Here is a 6134-nt window from a genome sequence, read left to right as displayed (position 1 = left end):
GATCCACTTTTGTTTATTATTTATATCAATGACTTAGATACAGGAATTAGTAGTGATGTCAGTAAGTTTGCAGATGATACCAAGATCGGTAGAGTAATTGAGTCGGATCAGGACACTAGTATTCTCCAGGATGAATTAAACAGATTGTATGACTGGGCGGATAAATGGCAGATGGAGTTCAATGTAGGGAAGTGCAGTATTCTGAGTGTAGGTAGGAACAACCCCTCTCACAACTATTGCTTAAATGACACTCTCATAAGCAGGTCTGGGTGCGAGAGAGATTTAGGGGTCTTAGTGAGCTCTGATCTCCGTCCAAGGGCACAATGCATTCAAGCTAGAAATCGAGCTAATAGGGTACTGGGATTTATTTCAAGGAGCGTAAGCAACAGAAGCGCCGAAGTCTTCCTCAAACTATATTTAGCATTAGTTAGACCTCATCTTGACTATGCGGTTCAGTTCTGGTCACCTTACTATAGAATGGATATCAAAATGTTAGAATCGGTGCAGAGAAGGATGACTAAGATGATTCAGGGGTTGAGAAACTTGCCATACGAGGAAAAACTCAAACAGTTAAACTTGCATTCTCTAGAAAGGCGAAGGGTGCGTGGAGACATGATCGAGGTTTATAAATGGATGAAGGCTTTAATAAGGGAGATATTCATAAGGTTTTGTTGGTAAGAGAACCGGGTAGGACACGAAGTAATGGGTTTAAACTGTATAAATTCAGATTCAACAGGGACATAGGCAAAAATTGGTTTACTAACAGGGTTGTGGATGAGTGGAATAGGCTTAGCAGTCATGTGGTGAGTGCCAATACAATTGTCACATTCAAAAATAGATTAGATAAATTCATGGACAGCGATATTAGGCGGGGTTAGATACACGGGAGCTTAGGGTCAAAGGAGCTGCCTTGTACAGGCCTACCGGCCTCTTGCAGACTCCAACGTTCTTATGTTCTTATGTTCTTAACGCAACATCCCATTCTCCAATATAGAATGAATCCATATTTTAAACGTCTTTAACCGCTAAGGTTCTTCGATTTTTCCAAATCTAAAATATAGGTAGCAATTTTCAACCTTTTTGCTATATATTTGTCTACCTTCCAAAAATGGAAATGGTTCTTTTGAGCACTCGAAAAAAATTCTGAAATATTTTTTTTTTAACATGTTTTCGAAGTTGGTCCTGCTAAGGTCTGTGGAGAAAAAAACTATACAGTCGATCATTACGTATTATACAGTATTGAATGTAGAATTTATCTGACAACATCCCATTGTAAGAATATAAAAAAATTGCTCCACGGAAAACAAAATAGCGGCCATATCCGCAACCCGGGGTAATTCAGGACAACACCCCGGGGTAACACGGGACAGTTGGCAAAAGTTGCCAAACAATGTACAGTGATCCCTCGCCATATCGCGGTTCACTTATTGGGGTCTCACTGTATCGTGGATTTTTAAATATTAAATATCTAGTTTCGTATCGCGGATTTTTCGCTATATCGCGGGATTATGCGGTATAGAGGTATTTCAATATACTTATTCTTTAATCATTTTGCAGTAAAAGAGCATTTTCTAGCCTAAAAAAATGAAAACAATATAAAAAGAATTAAAAATATTAATTAGAACATATAAAATACGTAGCGTACAGCAGATGAGTAGACACAGACTCGCACGTATGGAAGACGCAGCTATGGCCGCTTCCGCCACAGACTTACACTCTAGACTGCTCGTCCCCTATCTCCCTGTATTGTGCTAAGTGAAGCTGGCCTGGGCCCGTATCCTCGAGAGCTATTAACTTTTACTCTTAAAGTTACTATCAAAGTTAATAGTTTCAAATTATTAAGAGTAAAAGATATCCTCGTCAACTATGAGTGTAAGTATTAGCAAATCCCTGGCTACTATTATCTTCTTCTTCTTCTTCTTTATGGCGGGCTCGTTGCTAAGGACGCCTCCGTGCAAAACGTAAACATCCGACATGAATTAAGTATATATTTCAAAATAAAAATAAAAAAAAGATGTATAAATGTACAACAGAAACATAATAAATGGCAAACACAAGAAAATACTGAGTTTTGTGGCAGATAGAAGCAGCCTCAAAGGCTGCTTTTACTCCGTCACTCGTCAATACCCGTATCTCCCCGCCTGCGTCACGACTTGCTCTGCTGAAATTACCGCACCATAACCACGTCATCTGCCCCAATGAGCACACCTACGGGCCGGAGAACCAGCGCAGAAAAGGAGTAAGTTTAATTGGTCGCCAGATGAAACGGTCTTCTTACATCAAATTCAAGAAAAAATACGTATAATCAGAGGGTGTTATGGGAAGAGTATCACCCCTGAGGATAAGAAGAGCAAGGCAAGTATAGAAAGGTAGCGTCACTCTCATAGAACGTGAAGAACCAAATTTTGAAATTAGCTTTTTTATTAGGACCTCTCGGATGTTTTTTATGTTATAAACTACTTCAATAAAATAAAATAAGATGTGGATTTTTTGTTATATACCCTATGAAGCAATTGTCGATGAATAAAAAATATAAATAGAAATGTTCACGGCATCTCATCCTGGACGATGATTGGCTGGCGTCCCGATAAGCTCCGCCCCTTCCTCGAGCCTAATTAAGCCCCGCCCCATCCTCGTTGTCTGCCCAAACCGACGACTTCACCCACCTCACTCACACCCTGTTTCCTGACCCCAACATTCATTTTTACGAAAAACTGAGACCACCATCATCTTCCTGAGAAAATTCTGCATCACACTAGCATAAATTTATAACAATATTGTAAAAGTACACATACGAAAATCAGAGTTAAGTGATCTATGGAGTAAACATGTTCTTGCACTTATTTCCCTTCAACTCCTTAGTACTCAGCTGGTTTTCGTCACATCACTTTTATAAGCCCAGATCCTGAATCTGCATGCTTTTCTGCTTCTGATGGTGTGTGGTACGTCCCGAGGTAAAAATATGCATAGGGTCAAAATCGCCTCCGAACATAAGCCGCGCCGTGACGGCTTTCATTCGCTTCGGCATTTATTTACACAAGTCAGACTCGCCGCTCACACACGGATGGGGCGTGAGGTGCGCGGCGAGTCTGAAGGGAAATAAGTGCAAGAACATGTTTACTCCATCCTTCACTTAACTCTGATTTTCGTATGTGTACTTTTACATTATTGTTAAAAATTTATGCTAGAGTGATGCAGAATTTTCTCAAGAAGATGATGGTGGTCTTAGGTTTTCGTGAAAATGAATGTTGGGGTCAGGAAACAGGGTGGGAGATGATGTAGTCATCGGTTTGGGCAGACAACGAGGATGGGGCGCGGCCGAGCGTGAAGGCTATAGGAGTTACCAACGAGTGATTTCCTCCCGCCTGTATGACTGTACCTTCTCTATACTTGCCTTGAAGAAGAGAGCGTGGACTGAAGTGGCAGAAGCTGTAACAAGGTTAGTAATCACATATTCATGGTTCAATTAGCTTACAAACTAACCTAACCTAATCAATTGAGTATTTTTTGCATAATAACACAACCACTGACCTTCCAAACAGAACATACCTTTTCATTCTGTATCTGAATAGTTTCATTATGACCATTTCTGCCACAACCCCCTCTCCCTCAACAACCTAACATAACTAAACCTAACCATGCCAAACGTGCCCTGTCCTACCGAACACATCCTAACTTAACATGCCAAGTTTGTTGGGGGGGTAAAGGGGGTTGGTATAGATAGTTAAGGCATATTTGCCCTGTTTTCATTCTTTACTTATTTTTATTTATTTATTTTTTTTATTGGGGGGGGGGGGGGATGCTAGGCATGCCAGACTGTGGACACTTTTACAAGTACTTTATGTCAAGACTATATGGGAATGGGTAGGTTTTGTGAGAATGGTGAAGTAAGATTAAAATAGTATATTTATAGCATTGGTCAAACAGATTATGGTGATATAATGTTAGATTGGAATGTACTCAAGATAATGAAATTAAGGTTAATGCTTTTATTTTTTTGCTACATATTCACATATTCATGATTCAAGTAACTTGCAAACTAACCTAACCTCGTCAAATGGGTATTTTTGTATACAAACACAACCACAGAGTTTCCAAACAGAACATACTTTTTCCTACTGCTTCACGTGAATAGCATCATCATGACCATTTCTGCTGCAACCCCCACTCCCTCAACAATCTAACATAACTAAACCAACTCCTGCTAAACCTGTCCTACCTGACACATCCTAACCTAACATGGTAGGTCCCCAAGTGCCAAACCTGCCCCGTCCTACCGAACACATCCTAACTTAACATGTCAAGTTTGTTGGGGGGGAAGAGGGGGTTGGTATAGATAGTTAAGGCATATTTGCCCTTTTTTTATTCTTTATTTATTTTTATTTGTTTATTATTTATTTTTATTGGGGGGGGATGCTAGGCATGCCAGACTATGGACACTTTTACAAGTACTTCATGTCAAGACTATATGGGAATAGGTAGGTTTCGTGAGAACGGTAAAGTAAGATTAAAATAGTATATTTATAGCATTGGCCAAACAGATTATGGTGATATAATGTTAGATTGGAATGTACTCAAGATAATGAAATTAAGGTTAACACTTTTTTTTTTTTTGTTACATATTCACATATCCATGATTCAAGTAACTTGCAAACTAACCTACTAACATGTCGGGAGGGTACCTGCTGGTGATTACGAGTCCAACACTTGATCAGTCCGTTGTGAATTACACATATTCTCTCTCTATGTTTCTCAATTATTTGCTGAATGTATCCAAGTTGTTTCTCAAGTGCTTCCCGAAACACTTTGGAAACGTCTGGGATACATTGTTGTCAGGAGAGCGAGGAGGAGGCCGACTCAGGTATGGAGGCACCTCTTACTTAGCTTCCTTATGTCTGTCTACCTACTGTCAAAAATCTGAGTAAGATTGAACCTGTACTTTTAGAGATATGAGAGTCCAAAGTTTGTGCTCCAAGTTCGTCCGCCGATTGCGACGAGTTCGTGCGCCATGCACCGAGTTCATTCCTGTTCACTAAGCCAAGATTGGGCCATTTGGGCTTAAGATAACACAGCATGGCAGAGCACAGGCTTGGTGGTGTCTCCCAACTTATTGAAATACTTGCAGATTAATATTTTTTCTCCTACTTTTTCCTCTTATTCCACCTCCTTTACCTCATGTAGAGGGTGAGGAGGGACCGGGGATCCAGGAGAGCGAGGAGGAGGCCTACTCATGTATGGAGGCACCTCTTACTTAGTTTACTTATGCTACATTAAAAAAAATCTGAGTAAGATTGAACCAGTGCTTTTTTGAGATATGGGAGTCCAAAGTTTTTCACCTGACACCGTGGGGAATTGAACTGACGTTATCCTTGGCTCCATGAATGCTAGGCAAGCACCCTAACCCCTCAGCCACCGCCTGCCCATGGATGGATTGATGCATAAGACTTTCTTGTGGTGCAAATACATTCTTCATTTGTATGGAAACCACAAGGATCAAGGAAAATATTTCATCAGGTGGGCTGAAAAGACTACCTACTACAGTAACCAAATGATGGGACAGCAGATAAAGGGAGAAGGGCGAGATGGCTAGCAGACGGTGTTGTAGTTACTGGGCGCGGTTGGTTCAAAAACTTTTCTCGGTCGGTCCCCGTGGATTTCTGACCCTCAGACCTTATCCGTTATAGACTTACCAATAAAATCCACGGGATTTACATATGATCTACATAGATCCTGTTGCCTGCCTCCATATTCATCTGTGTTTTGTGTTTGTCATATTTTTTTTTGAGTGATGTTGTTATAAGCGGGTCTGTTGTATCGAGGGAGAACATGTAAGAACTATATTCCTCTTATATGCATAATGTAGCTTACTATAGGCACTGATACTTAACTTATCTGTCATTCATGTAATCTTTCCCTCACATCGTATTAAAAAGGCGCTAAAAGTAAACTGTCTAACTCTTCCTATACTCTGTTGCTTCAGGATGAGGAAGATTCAGCCGTGCCGAGGAAGAAAAGGCAAAACATCGCCAAGAAGATGATAGAGGGTAATATTGGACCAGCTGTTTTTGTCTTGAGAGGGGGAGGGAATGACGTTGATGAAAGGGATTGATGTAAGATGTAGAATGATGGAGGAA

Source organism: Eriocheir sinensis, chromosome 61 (genome assembly GCF_024679095.1).
Source record: "Eriocheir sinensis breed Jianghai 21 chromosome 61, ASM2467909v1, whole genome shotgun sequence".
Classification (NCBI taxonomy): Eukaryota; Metazoa; Arthropoda; class Malacostraca; order Decapoda; family Varunidae; genus Eriocheir; species Eriocheir sinensis.
Note: the sequence above shows the minus strand (reverse complement) of the source record.